Below are 12,537 nucleotides of genomic sequence, written 5' to 3'. Positions count from 1 at the left end.
GAAACAAATCTCCCTACTAGGGATGGGCAAACGGTTCGGCCCGAGCATAAGTTCGGGGCGAACTTTGGTTGTTCAGGATGTTTGGCGAACGCTGAACAATATGCGGTGTTCGGTGCAAATTCGAAAGCTGCTGGAACACTGTTAAAGTCTAAGGGACACTAACATGAAAAATCAAAAGTGCTAATTTTAAAGGCTTATATGCAAGTTATTGTCATAAAAAGTGTTTGGGGACCTGGGTCCTGCCCCAGGGGACATGTATCAATGCAAAAAAAAGTTTTAAAATTTTTTCGGGTGCAGTGATTATTTTAATGCTTAAAGTGAAACAATAAAAATGAAATATTCCTTTAAATATCGTGCCTGGGGGGTGTCTATAGTATGCCTGTAAAGTGGCGCATTTTTCCTGTGTTTAGAACAATACCACAGCAAAATGACATTTCTAAAGGAAAAAAAGTAATTTAAAACTGATCGCGGCTGTAATGAATTGTCGGATTGCGGCACTATAGATAAAACTCATTGAAAAAAAGGGCATGGGTTCTCCACCCAGTCTATTGCCAGGCACTTAAGGTCTGGTATGGATTTAAGGGGAACCCTGCGCCAAAATTAAATAAAATGGTGTAGGGGTCCCCCCAAAATCCATACAAGACCCTTATCCGAGCACCCCTCCTGAACCGTACCAGGCCACATGCCCTCAACATGGGGAGGGTGCTTTGGGGTCTGACCCCAAAGCACCTTGTCTCCATGTTGATGGGGACAAGGGCCTCATCCCCACAACCCTTGCCCGTTGGTTGTGGGGGTATGCGGGCGGGGGCTTATTGAAATCTGGAAGCCCCCCTTAACAAGGGGACCCTAGATCCCGGCCCCTACCATATCACAAAGAAAGTGTCAAAAATGGTAGAAAAGACAAGAGACAGCTTGGGACAAGTCCTTTATTAAAAAAAAAAAGTCCAGCGATGTAAATTCACGCCGCCCGATGGACTAGGGGCTTCCCTGTGGCTTCCCCATGGCGTCAGAGGGGGCGGGGTCACAGGGTGGCCCCGCCCTCAGCTATATAACAGCTGTCACCCAGAAGAAGCATCACTCAGCGGGAGTCTCCCATGGAGGCGGAACTCTTGCACCTTTTTTTTTCTTTTTCGGTCCGTCAGGCGGCGTGAATTTACATCGCTGGACATTTTTATTTTTTTATTTTTTAGTAAAGGTCCTCTCCCAAGCTGTCTCTTGTCTTTTTCACCATCTTTGACACTTTTTTTGTGAAATGGTAGGGGTACAATGTACCCCGTTACCAATTCACATGGGGGGCTGGGATCTGGGGGTCCCCTTGTTAAAGGGGGCTTCCAGATTCAGATAAGCCCCCCACCTGCAGACCCCCACAACCACCAGGCAAGGGTTGTGGGGATGTGGCCCTTGTCCCCATGTGGTCAGACTCCAAAGCACCCTCCCCATGTTGAGAGCATGTGGCCTGGTACGGTTCAGGAGGGGGGATCTCTTACCCCCCCTCTTTTCCTGCGGCCTGCCAATTTGCGTGCTCGGGTAAGGGTCTGGTATGGATTTTGGGGGGACCCCTATGCCATTTTTTTTTTAATTTTGGCGCAGGGTCCCCCTTAAAATCCATACCAGACCTGAAGGATCTGGTATGGTAATGGTAATATGTTTTTAGCATTTTTTATTTTAATGTGTTTTTTCTATTGTGTATTTCCTTTTGAACAATATTTAGTTTTTGATATGCTTTTGCTATATATTTTATTTTTGGTGTAAGGTATACATTGTTTGTTATGAAAAAATTGCTGAAAATAATGAAAAAAATGATATTGTTCTTCTTTGGTATTTGTTTGAATCTTCCCAGTTACACTGGGAAGAAAACCTTCCTTTTTGTGAAATAAAAAAACCTTCCTTTTTGTGAAATAATTTAATGGCTAGGTAAACCCTAAGATTTATTTTAAATCAAGTGCAGATAGCATTAAAAATAATAGAACACCTTGTACTAGTGCTCCTGTTTTCGAAGTGTAACAACAGCCAGATTGGTAAACATGTTTTACTGTTTGCTGTGGATACGTGGAAAAAATCTTTTGGATATAATGACGTAAAGCCAAACAGATTATAAACTAATCTTTATTCAATTGCTGTACTTTTGGAAGATGCTGTTTATTGGTAATATGGGTTAGGTCATCAAGGTAAATCAGTTTCATAGTCATCTCCTTAGTATTAATACCCAACGCAAATTGCCTGTTTGGCTGGTGGCTGGTCTTAGAAGCTTATGCTCTCTTTACCACATATGTTGTGCAAATGCTCCCTGTAAAAAAACAAGCAAGCTTAACTGATTTTACTAGTATTACTTTTTTTTACATCTGTGAAAGAGGTTGCAGACAATGCCACAATTTAACTGCCAAATTCAGGATGTCAACAAAGCAAAGCACCTGCATAAGGTTTTCCAAACACAAGAGACAACAACATGCAGGCCATTGTCGCTGACCACACTGCCTACTTGCAGAAGATACAGTGACCAGTTTTCTGGTGAACACACATCAGCACCTTGTATGCTGCATTTTATTTTCACACAGGCTCATCATGTGCAGGATGGTATGAGAGTGTTTTACTTTGAATGTGATGTACATTCAGTAAATAAGTTTCACTTGGCAGTGTTGGTGTCAGGAATGAAGGGTGGGCCTGCAAGGTGGAAATGGAGAAGAGTATTATTTACTCCTGTAACCTGAGTTGGTTATTCATTTTGTTGCTACCTGATTTGCATATCTGCCCCTTTGGTGCATCTTACCAATTAACAATTTTGCCAAAAAACTGTTTAGTAGTGATGTTGCAACATATACACACTGTGATGCCATAAAATGTATGGACTTAAAGTAAAAGAAGCTGTGCTTGGGAGAACTACACTTTTGGTTATCTTATTTCCCCTGCCCACATTCACAAACATATCTGCGTGTTTCTTTGATGAAGCAAAGTTTGTTGAAGAGTTTAAAGTGTCCAGATTCTTTAGACCCATTACAAGCCAAGTGCTTGCACTGAGATGACATGCAGCTTTAGAACTTTTGTAAAGTAAGTAGACTGGGCACACTGAATGTACCACATTAGGCTTTCTGGGGATGATCCCATGTAATCCTGTGGGTAATAAACTTACACCTGATTCTAACTGCCAATTATAATTGTGATTAATTTAAACTTCAATTTAAACCTGCGGCATATTTATAAAGCAGTAAATCTGATATTCTGCAAACTTGAGTGTAAATCCACCTGGTACATGTTTTTTAAATGACAGTAATTGATTCTCCACCAGAGAACGTTTGGTGAAAGACCCTTTGAAGTAATGAAAACCCCTCATTTTATTAGGAACAAAACATTATAATTGTGACAAACACACTAATAATAATAATAATAATAATAATAATAATTAATATCCAAATCACATTGAAATATTCCTGTGCCAAAATACAAGAGCTGCAGTGCAAACTCTGTGCCCGAACTATGTCAACAAGAATTAGTGATCTGATGTATTCTACATTATTATACAGAAAATCAATAAAGTGAGATAATTTAGAGACCATGGTACTTTCATTTATTTCTTTTTTTATTACAGGTACTTTTATAGTGCTGTAAATTTACGCAGAACTTTACATATATATTATACATCCGTCCCTGCCCTCAAGGAGATTACACTCTAAGGTTTAATTTTCAAACTGCCCATCAAACACAGTTGCCATCTCCACCCAAAACCTATTTTACCAGCTTGGTAAATATGAGCCAATAAAAAATATACAGAAAATCAATACAGTGAGATAATTTAGAGATAATAGTACTTTCATTTATTTATTTATTTTTATTACAGGTACTTTTATAGTACTGTCAATTTACACAGCGCTTTACATATTGTACATCCACATCAGTCCCTGCCCTCAAGGAGCTTACAATCTAAGGTTTCATTTTCAAACTGACCACCAAACACAGGGAAAGAGATATCACCGCTCCAAGCAGGTCAATTCGGAATGAACCTCTCCTCTAATTTGAAGATCCAGGTGCTGGCAATGCATATAGCAATGAGACTGAGAAAAATCCTGGACAGCCACACTCGGGAAAAATTGATCACCTTTATTTAGTAAAAATCAAAAATACATGCCACAGCAGAACGGACAGAAGAGCTGATGCGTTTCACACTATCAAACAGTGCTTAATCATAGCTGATCCACAGCTATGATTAAGCACTTTTTAAAGTGTGAAACGCATCAGCTCTTCTGTCCGTTCTGTTGTGGCATGTATTTTCTGATTTTTACTAAATAAAGGTGATCGATTTTTCCTGAGTGTGGCTGTCCAGGATTTTTCGCAATCTCATTGACCACCAAACACAGTTGCCATCTTGTACCAGCCTGGTAAATATGGGTCAATGAAAAAAAATTACTGACCCATTGAGGTCTGGTAATTTGCTCCGTAGCTTATTCTGATAGATTCTACCAATTCTGCTCCCTCTGTCTCCAAATTACTTTGTTCCTTCGTAGCAGCTTACTGATGGTTACTCCACCCAATTACCAGACTGTCAAAATGTTAGTGGACCCTTTGCATCACCAGACAATTGTAGGTACTAAAAAAGGCAATGTCACAGAATCCAATGGCCACCCAATATTTACCAGAAAACTCCGCAAGGGAATATGCCGAGAAGTGCTCACTTGAAACCACCTGGGCAAGCAACAGTGTACAGCAAAGAAATGCAGTACAAAATCAAGAAATGAGATTAAAATCAAACAAGCAAGTGGCCAAGACAGATGGATCATCACAAAACAGGCAGACGTCCTTAACAGGTATCAGAAACTGGACATCATAGGAACAGGAGCAGGTTTTTGTTCAGGCAATTCCCAATTGTACTGAGCAAGTTTAAAAAGCTCTCCTAGACATAACATCAGTAACATCAGAGGAAATGCCAGCACTTCAAAATGAATAAAAAGAGAAAATGTGGGAATGAATATACACAAGGACAAAGTAAATGTTCACACACATTTATAGGGAAGATAAAAAAACCTTTGTGCAGGGGAAGATGAACAGGAATCAAGCATTGAGCTCGGATTGCAAACTGATTTTGCAGATTGATTTTGCAGAAACTCTGCTATAGCAGGCACAGCTATGCACAGTAGCATGGTTAATTGTGAAGACAGTAAACTGGGTGGGCATAGTGGCTTTGAAACACTGCACAATACAGCTCTTCCTCAGACCTGTCATCACTAGCATTACCACGCTCTCTAAAAATGTGCATTCAGCTTCCTTTATGTGTCTCCTACCTCCTGACCTGAACTCATCAAAAAACAAACAAACAAAAAAAAAAACCTGCTATGTCTACTGTTGGAATGTACTTCTCCCTATCAGGCTGTGCACACACTTTTATAAGGAAGTGTATGTAAATACCAAACTTTTTTTCAAGTCTTCGAGTATAGTAGAGTTAAAACCTCTATCAAGGTTTTTTGGTGTCTTTATCTTGCTGAGAAGGTTTCCCTTTACTTCCTGTGCTGTAGATACAACATGAAATAAGAGAAAATAAGAGAACATTTCTCCAAAGCGTACAGAGTTGTCATAGAAACAAATAGAGGTTTGAAGGATCTCCCCTCACCTCTTGTTAACTCAGAATTTTGGGCTTTCCTCTCATTTTCAGTCTCATAGACAATGCTCATCAGGGCAAACAGAGGGGTAAATCTCCTCAGTGGGGACAGACACAGAAAAACAAAGTTGACAAATCCATCCCCTACTCTATCCAAAAAAATGCCTTTACATACACTTTATTCGTGGCTAAACTGGAGGTCTGTGTTAATCTGGTGACTGTAGTGGAAGTTCGTGAAATAAGTTTGTGTACCTTCTATAACATAGGTTCATTTAAAACCATAGGAAGGGATATGCAGTATGTGTTATTAAACAGTTTCCTCCTTTAATCCTGCTATACAAGGCTGTGAGTGGGTAGAATATGACTTTAATACATTCGCATGGAAAAAGATATGTGTCAACATAAACTGCCTTCTGTGTTGATAGGTATGATGAAGGGATGTATTTAATGGACTTTAGTCAGTTGTAACCTACTTGAAATTTTATAGCATGACAAAATGTAAAATATTGCAGCTTACCAATCCCTAAAGCAGGGATGTCAAATTAGCGACCCTTAATGTGGGGTGGGGCCGATCAATGGTGGTGTGAGACTTGTCTCACCAGAGCATCCTGCCTCGGATGGACAAAGGCAAAACTCTGTCTCTCTCCCTGGCTTTTCAGCTTAGATCCCCGGATTTTCAGCTTAGATCATAGGGAACTGAAAACTGCTCAAGCCGGACCCCCCATCGGATCTCTCATCAAAAGAGTCAAGCCGACAGTTAAGATCGGGTCCTCGTTCAAATTCACCTACCGGTGTTGGCGGCGGCTTTGGTGGCTCCAGTGATCTTACCAGTCCTTGCAGTGCTGTATCCCTGTGGAATCCTCTGCACTCACTGGACAGGCGGCGTTTCACGCATCCTATGTTCACGCATCCTATGTAGTTAATCCAGATGCTGGGACTAACACCGGGACTATGCTGAGCACTCAGGGCTTTGCGGGTGATTCAGCTCACAGCTCAGCTCATGGCCACACTGTCGCTGAGCCTGTGATCTCGGTCTCGGCTGGACCTGGGGGTCTTATGTGTCCCATGGCTCTTTGGGAGTTATGCTTGTAACTGTCAGCCTTGCAATGCCTCATGAGCAACAGCTGGAGGACCGTCAGTTTGGCACCCCTGCCTTAAAGTATCATTAAACCCACATCATTAAAAAATGTCAGTACATGCTGTATTGCATGCCTCAGTCACTATGAGATTTGTTTCCTGTACTCTGCAATAAACCTGGTTGTTTCTGCTGTTCACTGTGTCTGTGTCCCGGCTGTAGTCTGAGATTGTGTAGATTAGCAATTGCTACATCTAATGAGCATGCTCCAGTTTCAGCTTGCTTCTAAGCTGTTCATTTCCTCTTTTTTCTTATCTGTGCAGCCCACATGATTATAGAGTCACATTTGGATGTATACATCTCTGGACATGTTATGTACTGTGTAGTAGAGTCTGATGCGTAGGAGGAGACCTCTCTTACAGCCCTGGTTCAGGAGCCACTGGAGTGGGAACAGTAGACTTGAGAGGTAGGAGTGCCTGTTTGTGGTGTAGACACGGATGGATGGACGATGAGCCACCAGGAAGGTCCGAATGCTGATGTCAGCAGAGGCAGGTGCAGGTCAGCTACCTGAAAGCTGGCAGGTACAGACTGGAACAGAGTAAGACAAGCCGGGTCAGACACAGGTAATCAAAAAGAACTTGATCAGCAGGCTGGAGCAGAGTGAGACAGGTCGGGTCATACACAGGTAGTCAGGCAGGTAGGGCTGTAGCTGAAGCAGAGTCAGGTGAACAGGCAGAGTTCGGCAACAAGGTATCAGCAAGAAGTCCTTATAACAGGGTCAAGGCAAGTCAAGTTCAGAGTTGGAGAAATCGGGTAAGTCAAACAGAGCCGGGTCAATACAGGTGATCAGAAGGCAGATGCAGGGTTTCAGGAATCACTAGCTGCAGATCAAACAGCACTGCACTTGTGCAGCTGCTGTCCTTTTAAAGGCCTATTGGCGCCAAAGAGTGTCTAATGTGCGCGCACATGCATCCAGCGTGTGCCCCCGGGCACACGTGCACACAGGCGCGTCTGGCACGCGCTATCGTGCACACTCCGCTGTCCAACTGGTACCCGTGTGGGCATGTGCGCACACACGCACCTCCATACTGTCATAGCAAATTCCTGACAGGACAAATGACAGCCCACTCCCTTCTCCTCCTCCATGCCCACTAAACAGCTAAACATAATGGGATATTACAAATTGATTGATGGAGGAATCACCTTCTTGTAATTTTATGCACCAACAAACAAAAGACTCAGGCTCAAATACATATTCGTATGATAATTTACAACATTTATTTGAAAATAATTATGCCTTTTTCTCTGTATTTAAAAGTCTATTATTCTTATTGAACATGTGACTGACAACAGATTACTAGAAGCTCATCCTGCTGATGTTTCCCTGCAGATGGCCTGGGAAAGAGCTGGGAAATGGTGTTAGCTGCATATTGGTTATGAAAAAAAGTTACTTACATTTTTTTAAATTATCCATATTATGCCAAATCTCTAAACATCAAGAGAAGTGGCCATGTAAATTAAGCAGTATCTGTTGATCTGGCCCATAACACCACTTCTGTCTTAGGGTTTGTCCACTCTGGATGGAAGAGCAACAGAGACTTCTTTCAACAGCAGCCTTATCAATCTGGGGATAGGATAGTGTTAGATAAACTAGCATATTTAGATGGACTTGACTAATAAATTAAACCTAACACCTTTTAAGCAGTTTTCGTTCCTCTTAGAATAAAGTTTTTTCATAAATTAATAAAAGCTGACCATTGTAAGTACCCTTGTTAGTGGTAAATTATTTGTCTCAGCTCTCTGATTAGACTGCAACCCAAAGAAAACAAATAGCGCCACTCCAATTGCTAACACAAACACACCCAGAGACTAACAAAGCTGTTGGGTGCTGGCTTGCCTGTAGAGCTTTCCCAGCCCTCTGAAGCCAACTGATGGAAGATGTAGGGAGCCACACACCAATAATCAGCCAAGTCAAAATGTAAAAGAAAGCAGCTTCAGCTTGTCTCCTCCAGAAGCTATGCCCCTCTTACGTGTTTTACCCTCTCACAGGCACCCTCTCATGTTACCTCTACGGGAAAGCGTTTCACCCCCTCATAGGCTAAGTCATAGACATCCAATGGGAGGGTGCCCCTGAGGGGGTGAAACTCTTCAGAGGGGCATAGCTACCAGAGGAGACAAGCTGAAGTCGTTTCCTTTTAGATTGTAGCCAAGCTGGTTATTAGTGTGTGGTTCCTTCTCTAATTAAACATTTTCTTGACAGCTTGGTCTGCTAAAGGAGTTTGCAAAATAACAGACTTAAGCCTAGTACACACAAACCGAATGTTGGCCGGCATCGGCTGGTTCAATAGAAACCAGCCATTATTCGGCCCATGTGTATGGCAGCCGGACTGACAGAACCTGGCTTCTGTCAAAGGCTCATGACCGAAAATGGACTGCCGACCAGCTGTCTGAGTGTTCCAATAGCTGAGAGCGCTGACCAGAGTGTTCTAGCAGGGGGACTGCCCCCCTGTCAGAACAGAATAGCTCAGCAGGGGAAATCGCTGTACTAACATTGGATTGTTAGTACAGTGGCTCTGACCTGAGCTGACAGGTTTTTGTCGTTCAATGAAAAAAAAACTAGTGATGTGTACTAAGCTTTACTGTTAAGAAAAAAAGCCTAAAAAGAAACCAAATACCACCACATGTAAGAGTTGATGATAATTTTTTTTGCTTTTGTGTTTAGTATTAAATTTTACTTCTATACAGTGTGGTATCAAAATGACACCCATCTTAAAAAGCCACACCCACAACAACCAAGTTATACCCACACCCTGCATTATGTTCCAGGTAAGGTAGCAACCTTTCTCGGACCCCCTCTCATTGGAAATATGTTAAAATCTTCTTTGCAGTCATGTAGCTCATAAACAGGAAAAACTACTTTAAAAGTAAACCGTGACTATCTGTACTTACTTTTGGACAGGCTTGCATATACAATCTAGGCACACATGTACAGTATATCTATTTTACACACTTACTGAGAGATGCTAAGTCTTGTGAGATCATTGTCACCTCATCAAGTTGTGTGAGAGGAAAAACAGAGGTGTGATAAACCCACTCTGTTCATTTTTTTTGGACAAAGTCTAATGTTTCCAAGAAATAACAAAAATATTATTCAATAGAATAAATTGTACCAGTGGATTAATACTCATAGACCAACATATCCCCTGGAAGGATAGTGAAGAAAAATACAAACAGTAGACTTTTACAGTAACTACTATCCGGGAGGCCATCTGCTTTAATTTTCATTCATTTTTTTTTTCAAACTCAATGCACCCTTGCTAAGAAGGATGTTTTATTTCAAGCTAATCAGGTTTGATTCTGTTTGGCTTCAGTAATTGGACCTGATGTAATTTGCCACACTTGGCACAAACATTTTTGAGGCCTTTCCTTGATTATTATGTGCGCAGGAGAAAATAGTCTATTTTCACCAAGGTGTCTGAAAGGAGTTTTTGATACATTTACTTAGATTTCAGGAAACTAAGAATACTTGGGTCTTGATTACTGTGTTATGGCATGACAATATTTCCTTTAGCTGCCAGATGCTTAAGTCTGTTAGATTAATATTGTGTCGGCTTCCATGAAAGCTCAGTCGTATGTTTTTACTGTATATGTAAAAAAAAAAACAAAAATAATTTCGCCATTACATATTTCACCTTGAAACATGGCCCATTTTCCTCTTAGAGTACAGCTGTCCTGTCCATTTATACAGAACACTAAGTTTTCCAGCAAAAAAAAAAAAAAATCTAAATTTTGATTTTCCAATCCTGGTGAGCTGTGGTTTTCTTCAAAGCAAAGTGTAGCCAGAGCCTCAGTATGGGTGGGGCAACATGCTATCAGTCTGGTTCAAAGCCATTAGTACATCTAGTGACTTTGAAGTTCAAAAGCATTGCATACAGATTATAATTATTTGAGGTTGAGGTCAGGACTCTGTGCAGACCAGTCAAGTTCCTCCCTTCCCCAAACTCACTCATCCATGTCTTTATGGACCTTGCTTTGTGCACTGATCCAAATCATTTGGTGGAGGCGGGTTTATGTTGTGGGATTGTTTTTCAGGGGTTGGGCTTGGCTCCTTAGTTCCAGTGAAAGGAACTCCTGAGGTGTCAGCATACCAAGACATTTTGGACAATTTCATGCTCCCAACTTTGTGGGAACAGTTTGGGGATGGCCCCTTCCTGTTTCAACATGACTGCACACCAGTCCACAAAGCAAGTTCCATAAAGAATGAGCGAGTTTGGGGCAGAGAAACTTGACTGGCCTGCACAGAGTACTGACCTCAACCCGATATAACACCTTTGGGATGATTTAGAGTAGAGATTGCGAGCAAGGCCTTCTCGTCCACATCAGTGCCTGACCTTACAAATGCGCTTCTGGAAGAATGGTCAAACATTCCCATAGACACACTTGTAAACCTTGTGGACAGCCTTCCCAGAAGAGTTGAAGCTGTTAGAGCTACAAAGGGTGGGCCAACTCAGTATTGTACCCAACGGACTAAGACTGGGATGCCAATAAAGCTCATGTGCGTGTAAAGGCAGGTGCCCCAATACTTTTGGTAAGTGTATCTATAGTCTTCTTTGTAGGAGATATAGGGACTTAGTAATTGGGAGCATGTAGAAAGGCTTAAAGTGCTATTAAACCCACAACAGTAAAATCATTCTGTATTTGCAGTAAATCATGTTTGTTATACTCACTGTGGAACCTAAGGGGTTAATCATCTGCATTGATTAAAATGGCTGTTTGATCCCATCTTCTCTGATCCTCCCTTTCTTCCACAGTCCTAAAACCATCTCCCGATAGAACAGAGCCTTGGGGGCAAGCTGCACATGCTCAGTTTGGTTGTATTGCTAGAGAGTTTTTTTTTTCTTGGGAGAGTACATGTGAGATTGCACTGTGCACTGTGGGAGACCAGATATAGTGAATGCAGGGTCCTGGGTTTAGTAGAACTTTAAGCAATGCAATTTCACTTGGGATAGTAAGTCACTTGCTCAAAAACTTGTATTTCTTATAGTCATTTTAGGAAATCATTGAGATCTTTATGATACAGTCCTACATATCTGTCATAGCCTGTCAGTGTAAATACCAAAGCGTGTTTTCATATGCTGAAAATAAAATACTTTGTTACATCTCAGTGCCACTGATGTTCTGTACAACATATTGTTTACTTGTATCCACTCTAGCAACGGCTGCATGGCACTTCTCATAATGGATTTCCTGATAGGGACAATAATAGACAATACCTGTGAATGTGGATTGAAATTGCCATTTTGTTTCTCCATTACAATCCAGGATGACAATGCCAGAGCACAGATAGGAGACAGGAGAAGAGTGTCATAACAGGAAGTGCCTGAACAAGGACCTTCAAGGTAGGATAACCATTGATGAAATGATATTTTGATGAACGCTGAACATTTAAAAATATTGAAAATTATTGTTAAAACTACTTAAAGTGTTGAAAGCCTACATGATATATTAGTGTTTTGGTTTGCATCAACATTAATATTCTGTTGACTACTGAAGAAGAAGAAAGAAGGCACAAGAGACTTGACAAGGAGAAAGGAACGCTTAGATTACATAAGGGTCATACGTTTGTTTGTTACTGAGCTTTGAAGTGTAAACTTCACTATTGTTGGTGCTGCAGGAAAAAAAAATCTAATTTTGTCACTAACATATGCATTGGAGTAGAATATACAGAGAAAGGGGGCAAAGGAAAATGACAACTACTTCCTGTAGCCACTTCCTACTTCCTGTGTGGGAATGTCTTCCTGCTATAGTCACATGATTAGTAGCAGTGATAGAATAATAGAATAACACTGGAAGAACAGTAAGCCAATCACCTGAATAG

This window comes from Aquarana catesbeiana, linkage group LG02, assembly GCF_042186555.1.
Source record: "Aquarana catesbeiana isolate 2022-GZ linkage group LG02, ASM4218655v1, whole genome shotgun sequence".
Lineage (NCBI taxonomy): Eukaryota > Metazoa > Chordata > Amphibia > Anura > Ranidae > Aquarana > Aquarana catesbeiana.
The sequence above is the reverse complement of the archived record's forward strand: the minus strand, read 5'-3'. Positions refer to the sequence as shown.